This window comes from Micropterus dolomieu, linkage group LG22, assembly GCF_021292245.1.
Source record: "Micropterus dolomieu isolate WLL.071019.BEF.003 ecotype Adirondacks linkage group LG22, ASM2129224v1, whole genome shotgun sequence".
NCBI classification, from domain to species: domain Eukaryota; kingdom Metazoa; phylum Chordata; class Actinopteri; order Centrarchiformes; family Centrarchidae; genus Micropterus; species Micropterus dolomieu.
In genome coordinates, this window is record NC_060171.1 from 12,334,630 (window position 1) to 12,361,095 (window position 26,466).

General features: G+C 40.1%; 1 protein-coding gene across 6 annotated transcripts in view; it reads right to left on the minus strand.

The window, feature by feature from the left end:
* LOC123962035 (contactin-1a-like) overlaps positions 1–26,466 on the minus strand; it is a 69,970-nt gene that overhangs the window by 33,834 nt on the left and 9,670 nt on the right. For 2 of the 6 annotated variants that reach the window (XM_046037909.1, XM_046037915.1), the window contains exon 1: positions 12,104–12,240. The exons of the other annotated variants lie outside the window; for them this stretch is intronic. The gene's annotated coding sequence lies outside the window, so the exon portion shown is untranslated. Of the gene's footprint in view, positions 1–12,103; positions 12,241–26,466 lie in introns of those variants that run through there. 6 annotated transcript variants of the gene reach the window in all.

Sequence of the window (26,466 nt, forward strand, 5' to 3'; positions counted from 1 at the left end):
TGCAGTCAGAAGATGTCCAGCATTGCCATCAGCTCAGAGCTGCAGGAAACAGTGGGACTCTGGTAAACCAATCTGCTGTCTGGAGAAGTGTGATCAGAAGACTGAAGGACAGAAGGACTGATGAGTCAAAATCTGAAGAATTTGGCTGTAGCAGAAGGCAGGTTCTTTGCCGAAGGACTGGAGAGCGGTACAAGAATATGCGTCTGCAGGCAACAGCGAAGCATGGTGAATCTTCCTTGCAAGTTTGGGGCAGAATTTCTACAAATGGAGTTGGGGATTGGGTCAGAATTAAGGGTCTCAGAATCCCAATGCTGACAAGTGCAGGCAGCTACTTATCCATCATGCAGTACCATTAGGGAGGCATCTGATTGGCCCCAAATTTATTCTGCAGCTTGACGACAACCCCAAACATACAGCGAATCAGTCATTAAGAACTATCTTAAGCATAAAGAAGAACAAGGCATCCTGGAAGTGATGGTATGGGCCCCAACAGAGCCCTGATCTCAACATCATTTAGTCTGTCTGGGATTACACGAAGAGAGAGAAGCAACTGAGGCTGCCTACTTTCACAGATGGACTATGCGGTAGTTCTCCAAGATGTTTGGGCCAACCTACCTGCCGACTTCCCTCAAAAACTGTGTGCAAGTGTACCTGGAAGAATTTATGTTTTTTTGAAGGCAAAGGGTGGTCACACCAAAATATTGATTTGATTTAGACTTTTCTTCTGGTCATTAACTTTGCATTTTGTTAATTGATAAACAGAATCTATTAACATGTCTATTTTTGAAAGTATTCTCACTTTACAGCATATTTACCACACCTGCCTAAAACCTTTGCACCTTTACAATTAATTAATTATTGCCTAATGGATTAATCTAATCTCAGCACTATCAGTATGTTATTGATAGTGCTGAGATTAGATCAGTATGTTACTGATAGTGTATGTAATGTGGAAACTATTTGAATCAACTTGTGTCATAGCACATGACAAGCCTCACTAGCCAATCCCTGCCTCCATGTGGTCCACAAGCAGACAGTGTCGCAGCATCTTTACCGTGTCTCTGCTTCCTGTCAGCCGCCAAGGCACAGGCTCCTTGATAGGATGACGCCTGACGATTGACATTTTGACAGTTACCAGAAGAAATCCTGAGCACTGGTTTAGCAGAGCATCTCGCTGCTCAGTCACTGCCCCCGAGACTTTAACACCACACCAGGAACCACCAGCGCAGCTCCAGCTCTCTCAGCGTTCAGCCTCACGACCAGTAACACAATATGAAAAGCAACAGCTGTCTTAGTGAGGAGCGCTGACAGAGGAAAAATCACAATGTCTCTCCATAATGGTATTTGATCTGAAATTGTCCTCCTTAATGAATTGTATTCATATTCTCCACATAATTGATCCAACTGAAAATGTTTCATGTGTTAATAATAATCATATTTATTAAACACAGGTCCCCCGTAACAGAGGCAAAGATAACTGTTACACCATTCCAGCTTATATACTGTAACAGGGAAGTCTGTGTCAGTGTTACCCTAAACAAAAAACTTGAACTGTATTACCCAGTTAAACATATAATTAATCATTATGTTCATAGAAAGAACATTGAGGAAAATTAAATTGGAAAACATATGTGTCAACTTGCAGCTCATAGAGCAGATGTGTAAATTCTTAGTGCCATTATCAAGTCCTTTGACATTTTAAGAGCTGATAAAGGAGAAACACTGTAGATGAAAAACTCTCATTTGCACCATGGTTTCTATCAGTGTCAGTCAATTCTACCTTGAATGGCTTTCCAGTGCTTGACGACCATCACTCTTGCAGCGAACACTGTCAAACCTCACAGCCAAATTTAACACCTTCATATGATAATTTACTGGTATCACAGTGCTGAGCATCAGTTCAATATCAGCAGACCTTTCCATTCATCCCCAGGTCTTGCTGGACTGGTATGTGTTGATTACAGTGTAATTGAACATGAGGCAGACACTATTGATTCTTTGTGCACAGCCTGAGGTGTCAGCTGGCGGAGACTCTGCGGTGTGACAGCACAATTGAGATCTCAGCACTCACCAGACAAACTAAGTCTTATTACAAAAAACGGATTATGATAGAAGACAGTCCATGTAATATGACAGCTTTGCATGACATACCAAACTGCATTTGCTTGGACACGTGGATACACACACAAAAATGAATTAAGACAAACGAGCACACATAATGTACAACTGTACCATATGCACATAAAGTTGGACTTGTCTGAGCTGGACACCTGCAGCAAAGCAGTACAGAGGGGATTTCATCTTCACGCTGGCCTGTATCCTAGCAACACCTTTCAAAAGGAGCAGTCTGTGTGATGCGGGGGGCTTTTGTGACCGGCAATGAAACTATGCAAACGCTCATTTTAATCAGGAACAACACTGCTGTTGTGGAACGATGACCTGAGGTGCTCTACTTATCAATTAAAGACGTTCATCTCTTTCCATCTCTTCACTTATTTCACTCTACAGTTATATTCCTACTGTAAGTATCATTTCTTTCTCATTAATCATAAATGATCTTAATAGACGTACTTAAGAGATTAGGGCAGACAACAAGGAGCCTCACCAGAGGGTCACAGTACATACCAATCCCATCTATCCCATTAAGAACTGTCTCTAGATTGATATACTGTTAAAAAAAAAAAGCAGCAACACACAGAAAGGCAGCATGTTATTAATGGGGCTTCCTGCCTCTCCTGTCCTATCTTAGCAGCCTGAGTGCACGTGATGAGAGCGCTCCAGTCATCACAGTACATCACAAGACCCAGACGTGACAGCCCTCAAACAAGGCCATTTCTTCTCCCCCATAAATCACACCCTGGATGTTGCCAGAGCTAAACCTGCTTGTGGGTTGATTTTGTTTTTGTTTTTTTCTTGTCATGGCTTTCCCCTCCCTTTCCTAGTTTTGCTTTGCTCACTGAATTTCAATCACTTTCTCTCTGCTTTTCTCCCCTTAGAATTCTCAATCTTATTGCTCTGAAATCAGAAATCATATTACACCGAGTAGAGGCTGCTAGGGGCAGATTCTGAGATTTTACCGTTGCGCTTGAATGACTACTGTCATTTGTGCTTTTTATCATGACCCCATTACCCCCTTAGGGCGCGAAAGGCTAAGTGAAAGTGAATGAAACCCCTCCTTTTCTGTGCTCAGACTGATGTGTGCTGCATAATCAAGTGAGTAACTTTAGAAAAACATCTTGCCTTATCGGCTGGGGCAGAGGGGTAGCGATGTGGGGGAGGAGAAACTGAGAGAAAAAGAGGATAGGGTGGAAGAGCGGATAATGGAGCGGTCAGAGTGGTACACTTCAAAAACAAGATGTTGCTTCAACAACCCCAACCCCCTTCCACCACCACCATCTCTCCTTCAGTACACAAACACAATCAACGGCACCACCACAATCAGTCATTAACAGCAGATTTGCAGTAATCCTGCAAGAAGAAGCCAAGATGGGGTTAACGCTGGATTGGTCTTAATCAGTTGGAGAAGGGAAAATGAGCGCTGCTTAGACACAGTCTCAACTACTGCAGCATCCCAGTCATTTCTGAAGATGATGAAAATGTTTATAGCAGTAAAAACACAAGGTGCTTTTTTACAGCTCTTCTTCTAGTTCATTGTAAAGTGAACATCAGTCATCGTTTTGGACTGTTGGTCGGATAAAAAAAATAATAATCTAACACGTTATATTTTAGCACCTGTGAGGCTGAGCAATATATTAATGATTATCATTTACTGTTCATTGTTATCGATTTGCCCTGCGACCCTGTACACAGGATAAGCGGTTGACGATGGCTGGATGGATGGATGTTATCAATTTGTGAGATTTTCTATGTACTGTGTATTATGAATTATGATGTACTGTGTTGTTGTCTGAAATTAACACAAAAAATCTATTTGTAAGTTTAATTTCTCCCACAGTGATTTTTGCAGTAGTAAAATGCCACCTCAGAAATTAATTTAAAATGTGCCTAATTTACTTACTATATACTTAAACATATTTAAACTTATTCTGCTGTATATATATATATATATATATATATATGCTGTATATATACATTTTAGTATATACGCTTATTTGCTTTCTTGCCTAGAGTTAGATGAAAAGACTGACTCCACTTTTATTATATGTCTGTACAGTAAATATGAAACTGGAGCTAGCAGCCGGTTGGCTTAGCTTAGCATAAAGACTGGAAACAAAAGAGAAACAGCTAGCCTGGCTCTGTCCACAAGTAACAAAATCCACCTACCAGCGCTTACTAATTAACATTGTGTATCCTGTTTGTTTAAAACGTACAGCTGTTGAAAGGCAGACATTGTTACCTTTGGACAGAGCCAGTTACCAGTTTTCCCATTTCCAGTCTTTGTTAAAGCAAGGCTGCTTACTAGAGCTTCCTATCTAGCAGACAGACATGTAAGAAATTACGATTTTCTCTCTCAGCAAGAAAGTGAATAAGCATATTTCTATATTGACGTGAGTTTTGTTGTTTTTTCAAACCACCCATACTGGGAAGTGTATTGTACTTATACTGAGGCATGAGATGTGGAGTCCAATATTAATATGGTATCTGATGACCACACATTTTGTGATACTGCAGGTACAATTTAGTGTCATCATCAGAGCTACTGGGAAAAAACAAGCACAACAGGGGGAGGAATATTGATCCAGATTAAATTAGGATGACACAGTGAGACATTGTGTCTGACATCTGTGTTTCTGGTTTAAGGGGCATTAGAGTTCAATCTCTTTTTAGCTTTATTTAAACTTTACACAAACATGCTCTGTACAACCACTTCTACTGGTGGTCCACTGAAGCAGTTTTGAAATTTGATCATTTCATTTTTCCATCAAGAATTTAGATAGAAAGGACATTTAGTGTCAGTATAACAGCCACAAGTTCAGCCCTTTTTTCCAGGTTGCCAAAGTCTCTCTTTTCTTTGGCTGATGATACACGGAGCAACTTTTAGAGCAATCGTGCAGGGCAACGTTGCCATCAATGATAATGAGTAGAGATTACTACCGTAATCCCCTTCCCCCACCATTCCGCCACCCACCCTGCACTGCTCCTATCTGTTAAAAACATAGCCGGACTTGCCACTAGCAAGATTGCCCAGCAACATTGCTCAAAAAGTTGCCCCGTGTATCATCAGCTTTAGAGGCAAATATCTTACCCACTCTACTTTGTCTAGTTTTATAACATATTTTCTTTCTAACATATTCTGCTTGATGGACAGAAACAAAGTGTTTAAGGTCTGCTATCAAAATGCTAAATTTAGAAATGTAGTGTGACATGATTTTCTCTTAAATGGAAAGCAAGAAATAGAAAACGGCACTAGACTTTTCACGGATGAGATCAGACACCTGATATGACAACATACTGTGTTTAAGCATAAATCCCAGAATGAAAAATAAGCCGTGATGCCTTTGATTTTTATGCTGAATCAGTGTTATTTTACCACACAGCAATGTTGATACATTTAGTCTCATCTCATTTATGAATTATTTATGTCAAAATAATTGATTTTGATTCCAAAATGAGCCACATACAGCCTTTGTGTCTCTTCAACCTCAGCTCTGAAAGATGCACTCCTTCTATACCGTATCTGTGTGGGAAATAAGACTAGACTTGGCTACAGACAAACAGGTTTATATCTCCCAGAAGACCAACAGAATGATTCAATTAAATCAAAGATACAGACACAGGCTATCCAAGCCTATTACACAGCAGATAAAGCAGTAACCCCAAGACATATACAACAACACCTGCAGAAAAATGTGCTCTCTACACGCTTTGTGCTGCACAGGCCCCCTGTTGCTAAGCAGGAACTGGTTCAGCACTTGAGTGAAAAAATAACTTTATTTTTCAGGATGTAACAGCTTTATTTCTTCTGCAGTCAGAATTCACTTTTTCCTTTTAGCAATCTAGGAGAATAAATAGCAGAGCAATCAAAATGTTTTTCTTTTCAGCAGGACTTGTTAAAATCTTGAATTTTTTATACACTGAGAAAGTGGTACAGCTGGATTTATTAACTAATTATGAAGACAGCAACACCTTAAAAATATGCCATTTAATAAAGAAGAAATATGCCATGGCAATAAAAAAAATACGCCATTTAAGAAAGAGAGAATAAAGTGAATAAAGATTGTTTTGTGCATAGGTTACATTAAAGTCTAGTTATTTTTATCCCCTGCAAAAACACCTCAATACCTTGTGAACCCAGAGAATCCAGCTGCAGATGATCCAGTCATGGCTCGTTCACTATGTCACTCTGTCTCTCACCCCCTCCCTCCCTCGTTCCCCCTATCGCTCTCTCTTTCTCACCCAATAGAAGCAGTGATTCTAAAGTAAACTATTTATCCCGACCCCTACAGCCAACACAATGCCTCCCAGGGCCACACAGGTTCAGCAACCTCAGCTGACCTGAATATCAATGACACTAGTCATTCAATCCATGAAATGTGGAGCTGGATGGCTATATGAATTACATTAACCTCAAATCAGAGAGTGTGTGTAAACAAATAAAGAAGTGCAATAGCAAACACGTGACTTGAATTTAAAAAAAATGACAACACCTTTTGCTTTAGATGTCACAGCACAAGTTTGTTCACTGTCGAGCAACAAGGAATTTAATACTGTTACTGAAGTGTGACTGACAAACCAAGAACATGCAATGACAGTTGATCATTTAGCTATCATGCGTAAGTATAGGCTAACTCTTCCAAAGTAATGATTAGCACCTGTGCTTTGTCCATTTCTGTAAAGGCTTATTATTTCCAACCACCCTGCAGAGAGTGATTTAGGTCTGAACGATTTTGGAAAAAAATCTAACTAACTAACTTTTTTTAACCAATATTGCGATTTAATATGCTATTGATTTTTAAGCTCTTTACCTTCTGTATAATTCAAAATGGACAAGCAGTAAATCAGTGTATATTATGACCAACACAATATTAGATAGATTAAACATACACTGTTCTTTCTTGTAGGCAAGGACTGTGTTATGATGAAATTAGGTGATGCATGAATTATTTTTATCAGCAATGGTGGAGAAGAAATATCAAATTATAATAATATGAGAAAGATCATTTGAGAGTCAAGTCATGGCATTAAATAATATATATAACATCATCAGGTAGGCCTACCAACAGACCACAAGAAAAACTAAGTTCACCAGTGTGAACTGTATTATACAGTAAGCGCTCAATACAAAACCCACAGATCAACCACCAATTAATGTGTCCTTATCTCAGTTCAAATCTCCTAGGAGTCAATCTCTCATCAAAAACCTCTAAAAATACTCAGTTTGAGGTTCAATTCAAAGATGGCCGACGAAAATAAAACCAAGTGGCGCCTCTCGGGTTTAAAAGACAAGCTTAGTAATTCTCCGTCAACACCGGAGTCCCCCCCCCCACAGCCTCCGATGCTGGTGAGCAGCGCACTGGCTGTAACCAGGCTGTAACTCAGACAGACTGGGCCTCTTTCAGACTTGCGCGTTTGGTTTGAAACGCCCTTACATAGATAGTTCCTGAGCTAACGGGTGGCTGTGTGTGTGACACAGGCGCCGATTGCCACAATACGTTTACCTTACTACACGTGTCTTTCTGGTGTGCATTTTTCCTATCCACCAAAGCGCGGATGGGCCAAAGATTTCACCCACCACAACCACCAAGTTACCTATGGGTGGCCGGTGCTAATTGCATTCCCTGTGTGAAACTAAATTTCTGCAGTGTCAGCTTCTGTCAAGCTTAAGGCCATTATACAACAACAAGTCAAGGTACAGCGTAATTTCAGAAATTGATGCTTCTTCTGCAGACTGGTTTACTCTCGCGTATCATGTGGCCTTTGCAATTTGAAAATTCAAATCGCGATAATATTGCAAATGCAATATTATATATATTATATATATAATAGAGTGACTGATCTGATCCTCAATTTCATCTGTTGTTGTTGTTAAGCGTTCACATTATAAACAAGAATGGTAAGTGGTAAGTACACAAAATTAAATCAATAACAAGAAACCCAAAAACAAAACAAAAAAGTCCAATTCCAAAGATCCATGCCTGTCATGAATCTCTGAAGGCAGCAGAGATATATTCATATAAGTTTTGTCTAAATATTCAGTCAATGGTTGCCATATGGATAAAAAATTTCAATCTGATCACTCTTTGTCTCTGTGCTTCCATTGAACTAAGAAGATCTGCAAGCCACAGCTCAATGTTAGGTTCTTCCTCACTCTTCCAGGACGTAGCAGAAATAAGACAATGTGACATAAAATGTATGGACTAGACAAAGATGATCTTACATTTTTTAAAGATTGTTGAAAGAGACTATATGAATACTATCAAACACACTACTCCAAAAGGATTCAGACTATGAATAACATTGGACATTGTTGTTTACGTACAATACACCGAAATGTCTGTCCAGACATGAAATACATTTGCAGTTTGTTTTTATGTTTAGGTTATTATTCGTAACACAGAAATGCATTGAACTTACCATGAAAGAGTGTGTTACATTCAATGGTAGGATAATAATCAAGAGAAAGCCCCCAATCTATGAAATATATGTGCTTCCAAGTATGGAAAGTATGTCACATTATGTATGATAAATTGTGTCATATAGGTAAAGGTCAGAGGGGACTTGCACTCTATAAAGAAGGAGTGCTCAGCTTAATTAGTTCATGCCACATATGTCCAATAAAGATATGGGCTGAGAGGTTTCTTTAGGAGAGCAGTGACATGCTTTCACTGACGGCCATACACTCTGCTGTAAATAACTGTAATTACTGGGTGACAGAAGTGCTGCTTACACTTGATGGCAAAGCTGTACAGATAAGGAAGAAGAGTTCATATACTGCAATTAGTGCATACTGAAGAATACTGAAAAAACAATCAATACCTTTAAATTGCACAAAGAAAGCTCTCATAGGGAAAACGTGAATGCAGTGCATTTGTTCTGCATTGGGTAGCTACAATAAATGGCAAACAATAGAAAGATTAATCTAAGTCGAGGCTTCCCCACAACATTTCCCATTCATCACCTTATTGGATTAGAGGGTTTGAATCCAACATTAGGCCACAGATTAACTTGACAAACTGAATGTTTCAATGTAATCATAATAATAACCCACAAACATGCTGCTTAATTGCATGGTCAAGAAGAGTAGGAGGTTACCTATTAGATCACCACACAAATCTAGTAAGAGAGACACAGTAAAACAATTACAGCACGGAGTGCGTGTGGTGTGACTCTGCTCAGTGCTTACCTTGCTGTGGAGAGCTATCATGCCAGTGGCTATGTGACAAGATGAGCTACTTAGCAGCCCGTGTCCCCATCCCCACCAACATGCCTACCCTGCCAAGTGTCCTAAATACTCAGGTCCATTGTCTGCCTCAGAAACGAGCAATGCAGCTGGAGGGAAGCACTCTCTCCAAGGTGCAAGGAGGAGGGAGGGACAATGGGAAAAGAATAGGCTAATTCCCAGAGCAGGACAGGGAGCCATGCAAATGGGACGCCACTGAAGAAGCCTCCCTGTAGTGAGAACGCTCCACAGAGGGGTCTTGTGTAGTCTCAGTGGCCAGGCTGGGGTTTAATCTTTTAAGCCCTCCCACACACACGCAGTAACACACCAGCACAAAAAATACAACATGAACACCCCCTCTCCCTCAGCACCCCAACTTTAACCCCACCCTTCATCCTGACTTCACTCTCATCATTAGCCTGGCAGCAGGCCAGACTTTTCATCAGCACTGTCATAATCATCATCCCCACTACTGTCGCAGAGAAAGCAATTTTTATTCCTGGAAAAGATGCCCAGTGCTGAGGCGCTGAAAAAAGGCCAAGAAAAAACACGCTTTGCAAAAAAACCTGTGCGTTTCTGTATGAGAGCAACATTTTTATCTTACTAAAGAAAGCCAGCAAAAACTGAGCTCATCTTTGATGTTCATTTATTTCCTTTCCATGAATAAAAGCATAATTAGGTCTACTTTTACTGTTCTAATCCAATACACATCTTTTCGTCAAATTCAACAAATATCTCCCAGCTATCTGTTCATCCCTGACTATCTAAATTGTAAACAAGCAATGTTGCTTGGGCCGGGCCACACAACACTATTCCAGCCATTCTAGCCATGATTTGTGTGTCAGCTAACGTTCAATGACTTGCCCACAGACATTCAGCTTACTTTCTAGTTTGCCAAGACATGCTGTTGTTGTGATGTTAGCTATAGTAGGAGATTTGTGAATATCACTGTATGGAGCTGGTGGGCTGGCTCTGGGACCATCCAGCCCTCTCTGCATGTTAGCTTTGCAGCAGCAATTGTAGCAACTGTTTGTCAACCCACAACTGTGTTGTTGTTCGCTCTATCTCATTGTTTTTGCCCATCTTTAACGAATGAGCATATTGAATATCTCAAACTTTGCGGTTGTTAAATGGTCCCATCAGCCAAAGGTTAAATTAAAATGTAAAACAATAAATCAAAGGATAGATATATTAGCTAATTGCATTATTACATCGATATCTGTGTATAAATTGGCCTATAAATAACAAAAAACTGTAGTGTAAGAATGCCAAAGACATTTTTGAGGTAGATTAAAGCATCTCCATAAAATTTTATTTGTCAACTGCTAAATGTCCCACACAGTACATATCTAGGTGACAATTCTTTAAAAGAGATCTTTATATATCGTTGGACCCCAAACATCTCCTGTGCAGCTACTCATGGCCGAATAGCAATATGATGATATATTATTCAGCTGCTCCTAGGTGTTGTGAGTTTTATATTCACATTGTGTGGTAACATAAGGTGTGTGTCTGCTCTGTTGTGGGAACAGGAGGCAGCCACCATTATATAAATTCTCACAGAGTGATTCTGGGTTGCATTAACTGAGAAAATGCTGAGTGTTGCAGGCATTTGGTAGAGGGGACAGTAGAGCAGATACAGGAGATATGGAGCCTTGTATGACCCACACAACAAATAGGCCTGCATTAAAACATACAGTATAGAACAGCAGCATTTTCAGCAAATTATTTGGTTTTGCCTGCCTGGACCCCGTCCAACCATATCTGACAACATGATAAATTGCGTGATCAGACCCAAAAGAAAAAAAAGCCTTTGTGCTGGAATAACAAAACAGAGCAATTAATTGATTAGATTTATTGGCAGGGGATTGCTAGACATAAAGCTCCTACTGTGGTACACACCCCCTCATTCCCCTTGTAAATTTTTGCTTTTGATATATTGATATATAAAAATATACATACAAAAAATATATACATATTTTATATGATTTAAGCGTATGAAATGGGGGAGCGCTGTCGCCTCATAGCAAGAAGGTCGTGGGTTCAAACCCCGGTTGCCCCGGCCTTTTCTATTTGGAGTTTGCATGTTCTCCCCGTGTCTGCGTGGGTTCTCTCCGGGTTCCTCCCACCTTCCAAAGACAAGGTGTCTCTAAAATTCTGAATGTGAGTGTGAGTGGTTGTTTGTCTATGTGTGGCACTGCGATGGACTGGCGACCTATCCAGCGTGCACCCCGCCTTTCGCCCGATGTAAGCTGGCTCAACCCCCCCGCGACCCTGTACGCAGGATAAGCGGTTGGCGATGGATGGATGGTGTATGAAATGTGTTAGTATGTGCCTAACCAGCTATCCCAGCTATCCCTTGCTTAGCCCATTACTATAGGCACTGTCATGTCAGAAGGGCTTTGACCAGAGTAAGCACACACACCTATGGTACCACCTAAGAAAAATTCTGCTATGGGGCCCTCCTAACTGACTTGTGAGTCATGTAAACAATGCGCGAATTTAATTTCGTGCACGCGCACATGCGTATGAGCGCATGTGGTTATACGCATGTGGTTCTTTCAAGTGCTGCATTGCACGTCGGCGTTTATCAAACGTAATAAATACTTGTATTTCACTCTAATATTGCTCAGCCTGGTAAGAAACCAAGACCAAAACAGACCTAATTGCACTGCTCAGATGGGTTAGCAAGACAGAGAGAGATTCACTGCAGCTGCACATGCTGCTCACATCAGACTTTGAGAGGAAAGAACACAAGTTTACCTGACTGCTGTTCTCGAAAGTCATTCTCATTTAGTTATTTTCTATTCTTGTGCACAGATGGATAGTCCCTCTTAGTCCTCTCATCAACGTTGCAAATATTCGCTTTCAACATTGACTCATTTTTTTTGACGTTTCATTTCGTAACAACGTGCTTTTTTACGTCAATCAGTTGTTTTATTTTGAAATTGTAACCGGACGTTGCATATATATATATATATATATATTATTGATATATATATATATATATATATATAATTGGTAACTTGACCGGACATTGCAGATGTTGGGAATTGTTGCTAACTTGACGTACACGTCCAAAAATTATGCCAAGGGGTTGTAACCATTTCACTGGGGTGTAGCACATGGAAACAGGGGCATGTGTCCCAGTAAAAAGGGTCTAGCAATGCCTATGTTTATTGGATTTTATGGTGTTTAATCATGTATAGGTCCTAAATATTTCCAGATACCCTATTACCATCTATCTTACCGGGCAATTTATGTCCAGCTGAGGTAAGATAAGAAAATGCATGTTAACTGATGCTGATTCACTCCTACAGCCTTGAATTATGTCTGGGAATGACACGGACTGAGCTAAATAACTAGAAAACAGTGAAAAGAAGATCCTCTAGTTTTATCTAAAGCTGTACGTAACATTAACTTTGTGGGTCATTCCACTTACATAAGTGATTACAGAAAATAAAAGGGATTATGGAGAGCAAGAGACAAGAGCAGTGTGTTTCAACGTTGAAAGCAGATAAAGTCATTGCATTTGTATGAAAATGTACCACATACAATCTGGAATCTATATCTGCACTTAACCTTAAAGTCCTTAAAATGAATGGAGCAGTTCAAGAGAGCTCAAGGTGATGCTTGTGACCAAATCCAATCTAATGGCTTCCATTTAGATCAGCCAGACAGGACACTTAAAAGTCAGGAGAAGTGTGCAAAGAAAATCTACTAGTATTCATAACCCAATCATGCAAATCTTTCAGAGGCAGTGCAGAAGGCCTGTGTCTGGCTGGCCTTACTGCTCTGGCTTTTTATTTTCATCCACTGTAATTTAGCCAAGACTTCTGACTCAGCACACTGCTAACAGGAATAAAAGAGGATAATTTCCTCCCTTTTGTCTATGTTATAGAGCTGCAGTACATTCAGAGTGGGTGATTAGAGTTTGTGCTGTTTCACATCAGCACACCACTCTGACCACAACAAACGCATTTAGCATTTTATAGCACAGGTAAGTGCTGGTGTTTGTTTCAGTTAGATATAGTTCTTGGATGCAGTGTTTGCTTTATTAATAGGAAGTCTGTAACTGAAAGCATATTGGACATCTGCTGCATTTGAGATTAGGGAGAGACTGATTAGATTATCAGACTAAAACTAAAGTTAACATTTTTCTTTATGCTGCATTTTCTTCTGTTTTGTGACTTATGTCCCATTTAACGTAACACAAAGAAGACTGAATGCACTCATATGAGGAACATACACTCCATAAATAAATACCTGCATAAAATATCATCAAAGATACAGACAAGTGTTACTGATATGCCTGTATTGACTCATTCTAATATATAAATAAAACTCACCAAAAACTCACTGCCGAATTCACCTCCACGTTATACTTATGCTCTAGAAAAGAATGAATAAGTTAAAAAAAAAAAACATTCGGAACAGTGTTTTAAAAGCACACAGAAAGCACAAATAGTAAAATTCCAATATTGCACTTGATGCGCATGAGTTGTTTTCCATTGCCAAGTTGGCTTTCTGTTCAATATATTAAACTGACTGTAATTTGTGATCATAAACAGTGAAATTAAAAATCATCCGCCATTCAACAAATTATCTGTTTAGAGAATCTATCAGCAAACTGTGATCAACCGCTGAATGATCATGCATCTAATTGTGCAAATTAGTAAATCATGAAATTCTACCCACTGTTTGCTCCAGCTGGTTAAAACAAACATTAAGAATTAACTCCAAGTACGGTTTAAACTAGATCTGGTGATAACAGACTCGATGAACTATTTAACACAGATGCAAGGCATGTGTTAAGTCTTCTGCTGTGCCCTGGGTTCTGCTCCCTATGATCACATTTGATGTGGTGTTGCATGTCAGAAGTAAAATGAGGAGATTGAATGCATGAAAGGAAGAACAGAAATACATATTCAATAGCACTGTTCATATCTCTAATGAAGCATGTCCTGTACTTTCTTCAGAGATTTGAGGGTCTACAATCTATCTTTTTATGTGGCCTCTTCCCCTCTAACATACAGCTGTTGACCATGTTTAAAACTGATTGTACTCCCACATAACACACAATCTTGTGCCTTGTCTTGTGTCTTTTGCTCTGAGCTGGTGCATTTAGAGTCAGCGTACGCAGCAATGTGTGTCATAAAGTCAGTCCTGCTAAATATGTAGTGAACTGTCCCCTCGTGTAGTACAGGTTAAGAACAGGTCAGTGAATCAGAAGATATTCATGTGCCACACATGAATAAATTAACTTGTCTTGCAAATTGTTAATAGGGATTTACTTTATTTTTGACTGATAATAGGACAGACACGACTACAGTCTATAAAAGGCTTGAGTTTAAGCCAAAGTAAATTGCCCCTGATTGCCCAGATCTGATCCTTCCTCAAAGCCTTTTATTGTTGCTCAATGAGTCAGCTGAAGAGCATAGAAGCAGAACAAGCTGGACAACATTAAAGGAAGAGCCCAATTTGGCCCAACCTGCCCAAAAGAGCTTTTGTGTGCGTGATAATATGAGCAGTGCTGAGAGATTTGGGTCGTGGTACATTGAAAGGCGTTCAGCTCTCGTTGTGAGTGCTTAGCTGGGGAATGAGGTAGAGTACAGCACAATTGGATTACTTTGATTACTTGATAGGAGAGAGAAAATAACAACACTGGTTGTGTTGTTTTTTGGTATGTGGTATATGTATATAGATTTCATCTGGCTTTTGACCTTTGAGGATGACACTTGGAGGAACTCATTTGTTAGTGTTTTAACGGTATACATTATATGTATGTGATAACCTGTAAATTGATGTTTGCTTTTTTTTTAATCTCTGTACAGCAACTTCGTGATTGCTGTTAAAGCGCTCTATAAATAAATTTTGATTGATTGATTGATTGAGATTAAATATCAATAACTTAATAAGCAACAATCAATGTTAAAGATTCACAAGTTTGAAAATCATTGGTTATGATTTATATAGATAATATGCAAACATCCCTAAATCTGTCATGAGGTTAGGATTTAAATGTTGCTAAATCCTTATCCTTACACAGTAGTAAGTGACATCATATTTAATAATCGGTTTGCTAATTTGCTTGAAAAGTATCCATCCATTACCAAGAACCTACCGATCATGAAACCTTCTGTATGCAGGGATGGCTCTTTCTCAAAGAAACATAGAGAGAGAACCAGAATTCTGAGGGTAAGGGGAAACATGTGCTACAAGCCCAATGACATAAAATCATGCATAGAAAGTCATTAAATAAAAGGTCATAGAGACCCACATCCTATGTTGTTACATTGAAGAAGCTTCTGAGCCGCAAAAACACTCACCACAAGAGACATTTCCAACACTGTTCAAACACTTAAGGCCTACAAATGCAACATACATGGATGACCAATGCACATATAGGACACAACATTATCACAGCATACAGAGACTAGAGCTAGGTAAGATCTAGACTATGATTTGCCCTAGCAGGCAACACTGTTCATATAAGAGAAATGCCTCAGTGTTGGAGCTTGATATGAATAAATCACACATTGGACATGTGAAACATCATACAGTAGTAATATACAAAAAAAAAGAAAATAAGCAATTCATATTTAATGAAATGCTGCCTTGGTGGCTCAAGCATTTGCAAGTAATGCCTCAAGTAAGAAAAATGTAAACATGACAAGACTCAGAAGAGGTTATACAACAACAGAGACATACTCATACTGGGATATCCACCACTCCTTTCCTTATAACAACCTTCAAACTAATAGGCACATACAGGTACAGTAACCACACACACACACACACACGCACACACAGGAACACACACATGATGCTTGAATAGGTTCATCCTCTGAGTGTGCAACACTGCAGTGTTGAGATAGGATGCTTCATTCTAAGAGGCAGATAATGAGCTAATCCCACTGCAGTCAGAGGACAGAGTCACACAGCCAGTAGAGCTGAGCTGTGTTGGAGAACACACACATACAGTATACACACACACACTTTACAATAACCTAAGAGAAGCAAGTAAACTTCTTAGCTCTCCACATTGCTCTGGCTCCTCCACATAGCACACACAAAAAACAAACAGTGAGCCCACTCTGCCACCCACCTCTGTTCCTGAGCATACAGCCCTGAGGTGCATGCAGCAGGCGCACCCTGAAACGCCTGTAGTTACGGCCCTGTTAGCATTGACTTGGAAGCAGTGGAGCCAGCTGTATATCTCTCCGCTACAGTATGCCTCAGGAAAAACTGCTAGTCTGCTAGTGCTGGTTAGCAACGGCTGTCATGGCATCCTGCCCCCTTCTATCACAGACACTCAGCGGCACAGAAGACCCCTCATCTCTCTCACACACACACACACACACACAAATGCACACTCACATAAACATTTAGCTGTCAAATCATAGGGCTCTCCAGCTGTGACCTCACATCACAGTGGAGGAGGAAAGAGAGCATGAGAGTGATGAGAGAGAGAGAAGAGGGGGGTGGGGTTGCATATGTTTTACAGAGAGAGATAGAGACTGATATTATTATATTCTTATTATTTTTATTTTTATTATTATTATCTTGTTATTTTAATAATTGTTAAATGAATGTTCCTTGGGAAAATGCTACTGCTTGTAAAAAAGCAAAACATATTTCAATGTAAAACAAATTTTTTCTCTTTCTTTTGTGTTTCATTTTTGTCATTTTATTGTTTATTATATATATATATATATATATATATATATATATATATATATCTCCTTTATATGTGAATATTTGCTTTGGCAACATAACCCTAACCCTAAACATTCATGCCAATAAAGCTAACTGAAATGAAATTAAATGAGTGATAACAGGGTATGGCCAGAAAGCATGGTGGGGAGGGGGAAATTACAACAACAAGGAAGGATTAGTAGGAAGACTACAGTATGTACCATGGGAAGGACGCTGCTGCAAGGAGAAGAATAAGTAATACAATACAAAATGTTGCTGAGAAGTTGCAGGGCTGAAAACAAACTGTGAGATGGAGGGAAGAAGACAATTAAATTCTGATAGCTGTAAGGGCTGCGTCCGTTCCCTCAGCTGGAAAGCTGCTGCAATCTTCACCTTCATCTCCTCTCCCTCCTCCTCTCATTCAGTTTTCTTTTTAAAGAGCTTTTCCTTCCATCTTCACTTTGCCTTCTTCTCATCCCTCCTTCCTGTATTTCCAGCCTCTTATCCCTCTCATCTGGCCCGGTCTTCCATTCTTTTCTTATTTTCCATCCCCTACACTCCTCTCATCCATAATGGATAGTTTGGAGATATCCGCTTCCTTACGCATGCCGTGTCAGTGGGTGCAACATTAAGGTTCATTAGACTAGATATCTGCACTATGCTGTGACTAGCATGCCCCTCCTTTGACCCAGACCTTCATATATAGGTCAACATTGGCATTCACGTGACTGATATATGTCGCACACATAATGCTGCTCTTTTTAGGACTAGACAAACAATAACTTATGCCCTGCAGCATTAGCATCTAAAAATGTTCAGTATAATAGGGATAAACCAGACATCTGAAGTGAAATATGTTGTTCACTTAATCTAAGGGCTCCTTCTCTGGAGATAGGGGCCCTTAGATTAGAGGAAAGATCACTGAGTTGTTCTCAGTGCTTCAAGAGGCATTGCATCTTGAGGAACATGGGAGTGCGTCATTAAATAGGGCAATTTTTATGCTCGCTGGACAAAACATATACAATGCAAAGTCAAACTGGTGTTATTAACCCAGAATGTGATACATAGGCACATGGCACATGACACATGACGCGTTAAAGGAAAAAAATAATAATAACATTATATTATATATTATAATAATTTTCATGTTACATGTCTCTAATAATAGCAATTAGTTAGGCTCAGCAATATGACTGCAACTTTGTACCACAACATCTGGATTCCAACAGCAATACATTCAACGACACATTATCTGGAATTCAACATAAAAACCATTTATAGATAAAATAACCAGATAGGAATTATCATGGGTCAGTCTTTTCAAACATAAATATTGTTATACAGTATTTTAAAACAAATAGGCTACCTCAATTGTCGATATGTATTATGATGTACCATGGGGATCACTGTGGTATAGGAAACTTGTTTTGTACAATAATTTGAAAAGGGCCGCAACTGATGATGATTATTATTATTAATAATTAAATAATATTTTTTATGATTTTCTCAATTAGTCAATACATTTATTAGTCCAATAAATGTGTGAATTCATTCCAGTTCCTGTCCAAGGTGACATATCGAAATTGCTTGTTAAGTGTTAACAGTCCAAAACATATTTTATTTAATATCATAGAAGGCTATGAAAACCAGAAAATATTCACATTTGAAAATCTAAAACCAGTAAATTTTCGCTTAAACTGTAAAAAAAAAAAAATTATAATAATAATTCTGTCGATTGACTAATCAATTGATTGACCAATCGATTCAGCTTTAAATGTTATTATGATGCTAGAACACTCAAATAACTTCACAAAATTATATATTTTAACTATAACACTGCCTTAAAGTCAACATTTAAGATATAACTCAATATCACAACATTGATTTATTGGCCAACTCTACTTGTCTTCCATGTGACAAATGTACTATTTGTGAAAGGATTCAGATTGAGGCAAACTGGGAATGTGCAGATCACTTGAGCCAATACTCAGTAACAGTAACAATGAAATTTTTTGCAGTGTTGTACTTAAATCTATGTTTAGTAGTCATAAGAAAAGGCTGCCAATACAGTAGAATCTCTAATGATACTCCTAACTTTTATTCACATAGTCACGCCCACACACAAAGACAGAGACCCAGAGGAGCCATCCAACGGAGGCAAAATGAGTGTTCCCATCGCCTTCTGGCAATCTAAGCCCAACGATATGAGCTTTTCTTTCTGGAGTGGAAAAATAGGTCTGACACATAATTAGCAAACAAGGTCACAGCAGAGAAGCAAGGTCCCATGTTTGTGTCTCCCACTGTCCTGGAGATGTGACACACTCTCTCTCTCTCTCTGCAAAGCACTCAAGTGCAAACATGCTCAAATACAAACAAACATTATCTATTTCCCTTTAACAATAAAGAGGTGAAATAACCACTGACCATCAGGCTGTCTGTTCATTATTCCTGTACATCAAAGCATTAAGCCTAATCACAGAAAAAAGTGTCCATTGCCAGCTAACTGCCCACCCCCTCCTTTTCCTCTTAACAAGCAACAGCTCACCTCTGGGCTATTCTGTCTTCATTATCCATGTCTGCTCAGAAGACTGTTTGATCAAACTGCAGGTGAGAAGATTTCAGCGGCGGAGTCTTTAAGTGGGGACTATTAGCAGAAACAGATCTATTGTATGTGTGTGTAACGGCTGTAATCTTTACCTTCCTCCACAGTGGTTTGACACTCCGTCAAACCAAACAATCCTGTCCTCCACACACCGCTTAATTTTAGCCTATTCCTTCAGCTTTGCCAGAGAAACCCAGCAACTCCAGAGTGAGTGCGTGAGTGGGTGTGTGTGAATAAGTAGTGTGCGTGCTGCACTGTCAGTGCAAGTCAGATGAAGAGCCCAGTGTTTCCTCGCCTCGACACTTAAGTGGACCTTTTCACCACCAGCAATACTGATTGCAAAATTGCTTGCGAGCACATGAGAATGTAACAACCATCGAGACACAATTTAAGTCAGGCCAAACAAGATGCTTTTCACTGCAAGAGACACAGTGACGTTTTTGTGGATGTGGGCGTGACACCAACAAATAATTGTATGTATTAATCAATTCACTCACGTGTTAGGATACACAGAGACAGAGACAATGCCAGAGAAATGGAATCCATCAGGAGATAAATTGACAGAATAAACTTGTCAGTACAGCGTGGGTAAATCTGAATCACAGGGGCTTGATCAATCGCACAGTATCGATGTGTTAATACCGTACTGATGCCACTGTTGCAATCAATCAACACCACCATTTGAAGGATTCCAGAAGAAGCCTTGATTCCAGTGCTGTTGTAAGTGCTCATATTTCCCACAGTTTCTTAAAAAACATATCCCACGTTTTTTTTGTAATTTTCTCACTTTCTACTTTACTGAACAGGAAAACACCATTGACATTATTTTGCCATTGGCCTTTCACTCACTTCAACATAATAAGGCTCTCTGTTTGCCCAGATCCTTATGTCGTTAAGAAATCTCCTTTCGTGCCAAGAGGCAATCTCGCTGAGTTTCTATTGGTCTTGTTTGTTTACAGTAATTACATTAAGATCTGAAATTACTACTTTACAGCAAGTCCCCATATTTTGACAGCTCAAATTCTAAACTAGTATTCTTATGTCCTATGTTTCCTTCTCATTCAGCAGTGGAATGCTGTGTTTATACAAGAACAATGTGTCTGGATCTGCCCAGAAGCCACATTTGCTTCTTTTTGAATTTGAACAGAATCTGTCCCAGTGGGGAAAACCTTGCCACACCTTCACTTACATTTTTACACTGTCAAACCTCACAGCTACACACAGACTGTAGAAGAACGCATGAAAACAGAAGCACAAAAAAGGCAGACAGGGGCAGCAGACTGAATGCGCTGGACATGCTGAAGCTTTGGGAATGATAATTTAATTTAGTGAAGCCATTGTGGCCACTGATGCTTTGATGCAATAGCAGCCCTGCTGCCACGAGCTGCATTGCTCAATTTGCAGCTTTCAGAACTTTGTTGCAAATTCCGCGGGTATTTGTTTATTTCTAATATTTCCTGTTTCCACATTTCTCTCCAAGGCAGATGTGGAAGGCATATTATTCCAGGAAATGAGAAGGAGGGGACAAAATCCTCTGCCATTTATTCTCTCAACAGCCTTGCTGCCTGCCTTGAATATGTCTGGACCACAACACGAGGTTGGGGAGAACAGAATAACAGGCCTTATAAAAGATCTCTGGTGCACCAGACACATGCTGAGTTGTTTACTTTAGTAACATATCATTTAGATATTCATTAAACCAACTCATACTCAATGAATCCCAAATGAAATATCATAATTCCAAGCAGGGTAGGGGAATGTAAACACCCTACAATCTCCCTGATAAATAATTAAGTAGTGAGTGAGGAAACATAATTTACACAAAATAGAGCTCCTCATATGATATCGCATTTATTAGATTTATAGATTTTAAGCAAGATTAGAGATTTCTTTTTCTGAATTTTCTGCAGTGCCACTTCAGGGCTGAGCAGTTCAAACGACTCAGAGGCTCAGACACCTCCTCCAGAGTTGAAAATACACCAGACAAAGCCTGCTCTGTGAATCCATTGACTGCCATACTGTATTAGTCTGTGCCAGTGCTTTTAAGCAGTGCCATGTATATTCATGCCGACCCATCAGGAAGTCTTCCTCCACTACTTGCGCCCATGCAAGCTCCACAGTCTCTCTGAATGGGTGCATTTATGTGTAAAATAATATTGCCTTGTTATTTGGCACTCGAGTTCTTCTTCCTTGAAAAGCCGCATATACTATTTAAAACAGTCAGCATGAGATCTTATTCAAATTCACCAGACACCTGAGTATGACAGCTGGGACAAGCTAATATTTGCTGATATATTACTGCATGTGAAAACATTATCCTCTTCTCTGTTGGTTGTTTCCTTTATATTAATCAAATGATTCTGTTAATTTGCGTATGCAGGGATATTTGCAAAGAGGATAAACACTGTATCTGGACCAGGCCCTCCACCACCATATACATTTGTTTCCGGTACACAGTGTCCATGTCAACAGACCCAGTCACCTGTGTTTACTGCTGAGCACATGGCAACAGTCAGCCTGTTGGAAAGCAGTGTGTGTGCCGACTGACAACGAGCACAGCCTGGGCAAAGACCTGAGTCATCTGGTGCCTCTTGGCCAAGTCACACCATGTGATCATGGCTCATAATGCAGAACAGGTGCCCCTTAAACAACAGAGAAGAGAAGGAGCTGCATTGAAAAGAATGCTTAGATCACAATGCCAAAACATGATCAACCGACTGCATAGATAATTCTGCAACAATGAATTCTTCAAACACAAAATTGGTACATCATGACATTACTTGCTGCTGATGTGTGGGAGCTGTCTGGCATTAAGATCACAAGATTATCACTTTACATAAGGAAATCATCTCTTCACTGTTATGAAGCTGATTGCTCACAGTCCAACTGCTGTTAAAAGAAACAGCTCAGATAACAAGCCACACAGCCACATGGTTTATAGCATTTTCAATCAAGCTTGTGTTCCCTTCAGTAGTAGTAAGCTAAACTAGGTTAAGAGACTTTTCATATATAATGCTTCAAACAGATGCTAAAGACAAGACTCCCGGAAGTCACTGCACTGCAAGTTTTAATGTGTATTTTAAAATATTATTATTTATTTATTATTTTTCAGCACTGCCTTAACCCTCTTGGGCATGGAGTTCACCAGAGCCTCACTGGTTGCCACTGGAGTTCTCTTCCACTTCTTCATGATGACATCACGGAGCTGGTGGATGTTAGAGACCTTGCGCTCCTCCACCTTCCGTTTGAGGATGCCCCACAGATCAATAGGGTTTAGATCTGGAGACATGCTTGGCCAGTCCATCACCTTTACCCTCAGCTTCTTTAGCGAGGCAGTGGTCATCTTTGAGGTGTGTTTGGGGTCGTTATCATGTTGGAATACTGCACTGTGGCCCAGTCTCCAAAAGGAAGGGATCGTGCTCTGCTTCAGTATGTCACAGTACATGTTGTCATTCATGGTTCCCTCAATGAACTGTAGCTCCCCAGTGCTGGCGGCACTCATGCAGCCCCAGACCACGACACTCCCACCACCATGCTTGGGTGTAGGCAAGACGTGTAGGCAAGACACACTTGTCTTTGTTATCCTCACCTGGTTGCCGCCATACACGCTTGACACCATCTGAACCAAATAAGTTTATCTTGGTCTCAACAGACCACAGGACATGGTTCCAGTAATCCATGCCCTTAGTCTGCTTGTCTTCAGAAAACAGTGTGCGGGTTTTCTTGTGTATCATCTTTAGAAGAGGCTTCTTTCTGGAACAAAAACCATTCAGACCAATTTGATACAGCATGCGGCGTATGGTCTGCGCACTTACAGACTGACCCCCCACCCCTTCAATCTCTGCAGCAGTGCTGGCAGCACTCATACGTCTATTTTCCAAAGACAACCTTTGGATATGACGTGCACTAAACTTCTTTGGTCAACCATGGCGAGGCCTGTTCTGGGTGGAACCTGTCCTGTTGAAATGTCATTGAGCTGCAGCACAGTGGTCTTGGCCCCCATGCTGCAGCTCAGTTTCAGGGTCTTGGCAATCTTCTTATAGCCTAGGCAATCTTTATGTAGAGGAACAATTCTTTTTTTCCAGATCCTCACAGTGTTTTTTGCCATGAGGTGCCATGTTGAACTTCCAGGAGGGAAGTTTGAGAGCGACTACACCAAATTCAACACACCTGCTCCCCATTCACACCTGAGATCTTGTAACACAAACAAGTCAGATGACACCGGGGAGGGAAAATGGCTAATTGGGCCCAATTTGGACATTTTCACTTAGGGGTGTACTCACTTTTGTAGCCAGTGGTTTAGACATTAATGGCTGTGTGATGTGTTATTTTGAGGGGACAGCAAATTTACACTGTTAAGGTCTTTTCACACGGCAAGCGACACTCCGCCGGCATAGTCGCCTGACCCTGCGGGATCGCTCTGTGCTTCTCATGTGAGCAGACACAGAGACAAGCGCTCCGCGAGGAAGCCGCTCTATAGATAGTAACCACGGCAACGGCTTCTGTGCGCTACTGTATTCCTTCATAGCCTAGCTTAAAGTAAAACTTACGTAGTAAGTAAAACGTTACGTTAGTTGATAAGCTATATTATTATATTATTCATATTCATATAGCTGATAAATCTAGTAATGCAAATGCCCTCCTATTAATGTCCCAATAACTGTTCAGTGAACAGTTACATATTTCAGGGAAGTCACAGACGGCGAGGATCAGTCTCTCATCCACTGCACGTCGCGTACACTTTGGCAGGGGCGGGCATGTGCGTGAGACGAGCGCACCTGCTTGCCTGTCGCAATGCCCGCACCTACCTTCCTACACGCTCACCTCTCATTGAAAGTTAATTACGAGGCGCGTAAATCGCTTCCCGTGTGAAAAGGCCTTTATACAAGCTGTACACTCACTACTTTACATTGTAGCAAAGTGTCATCTCTTCAGTGTTGTCACATGAAAAGATTTTATCAAATATTTACAAAAATGTGAGGGGTGTACACATTTTTGTGAAATACTGTAATAAAAATCTAATGTGTTAATTAGTGTATGTTTTTTTTACCTTTGGACAGAGCCAGGCTTGCTGTTTCCCCATTTCCAGTGCTTTATGCTAAGCTAAGCTAACCTCCCTGTCTACATAGAGTGTTGTCAATTATCTCCTCTAGCTCTCTTCAAGTAAGCAAATAACTATATTTCCTAAAATTTAAAACAATTTGTTACTTATTCTCAGTTTGTGTTTTGTTTGAAAAAACATTTAATGTACATGTACATTTACATGTAATTCATCATTATGTATATATAGTAAGTTAAAGGAACTATTTTTTGTACTGGAGTCAAATCATAATCTTGTTGGTCATGGGTCAATGTAAATAACATTAAGTACTCCAACAGTCTCTCTAAACCTAGAGTAGTTTCCACCCCCCTTCAGTGATACAGAAGAGCAGTGTTTTGCTTTGTCTTGTTGTCCTCTGTTGCAGGGGAATTAAGAAAAGTACAACCCCTCCTCTTTCTGTCTATTGTGCACATGTGGATGTGTGTATGTGTTTGTCACTGTGTGTAAGTGTGTTTGCTAGCCTGACTGTGACGCCGTGCCCTTCACTCAGTCTGTCCTTCACACACTATGGCCCTGTGTGTGCAGCATGAGTGAAGCTGTGTGTTGCAGATAAGAGTACTGCAAAGACAGGGTGTGTGTGTGTGTGTGTGTGTGTTTGAAAAGAGCACAAAAAAATAGGATTTAGTGCTCTTTCTCCCAGTCAGATTCACCTCTGGATGCCCTTTCCTTCACTCACTGCCATTACACCTTCCTCATGAATAAGCCAACCAGTGACACTGCCCGCTATATGACTTACACGATTCACCATCAGGCCCACACATACAGTGTGGAGGCTGTCCACCGCCATGCCCTACTGAACTCTGAACAAATACTCTAATATGCATGTATGGCTTATTTTTCTCCATGGAATAATGTAAGAGATATTTTCAGTAAGAAAGGACATTGATGTTGTGGTTGCTGGCACCTCTTTCAGTTTAGACAGCCAGTAATGAGAATAATAAGGGTGGTATCTTCACTCACATCTTCATTATCTCTCTGTTTACTGTCCATATAAATTACTCTACATTAAGGGTGAAATGTCCAATGGTATAAGAACAGAAAGATCTGTAATTAGGAAGTTGGCTTCCCTTATCGCCCCCCCCCTCTCTGTCTCTCTTTCTTGGCAACAGGATGACTTGCTCTAGCAGTAGTCTGACTCATGATAATTAAAACACAGAGATGGTGAACAACAAGATCACATGTGTAATTTTTCATGGGGCAATATTATATCTTCTTTGGGGCAATTTGTTGTTGCTAAATAAAATCGTGAGAATAATGTCGGCAGCATGAATGAGCAGATTGCAACAGAAGCTCCTGCAGCTAAAAAGCGAGCCAAGGAAAAGAATCTGCGGCATAATTAGTGCACAAGTCTCAAGCATAAGTCAGCCAAATTCCCTCAGAACGCCGGGTTCAGATCTGAATAATGATATGCCAAACCAAAAGAACAACTTTTGTTCAGGGACATTTTAGGGTAGTTTGTCGGTAGCTATTAGTGCTGGTGTATTGTCCCGCTAGCACTCTCAGAAAACATGACGCAGATGGTTACATCACCTTCTGAGTTTGTGAGCCAGATGTGACAGTGTCACGCCAGCTAAAAAGTGTTGCCCTGACGTGGCAGTTGGCAGGGCGAGGCCTTATACAAAGAGTACACTGCTTAGTCCGAAGAGGGCCACATAAGCATTCTTTGACCTCTTTTATCCACACTCATTAGCTATGCAACAAGAGGGTTGATTTGAGACCCTTTCA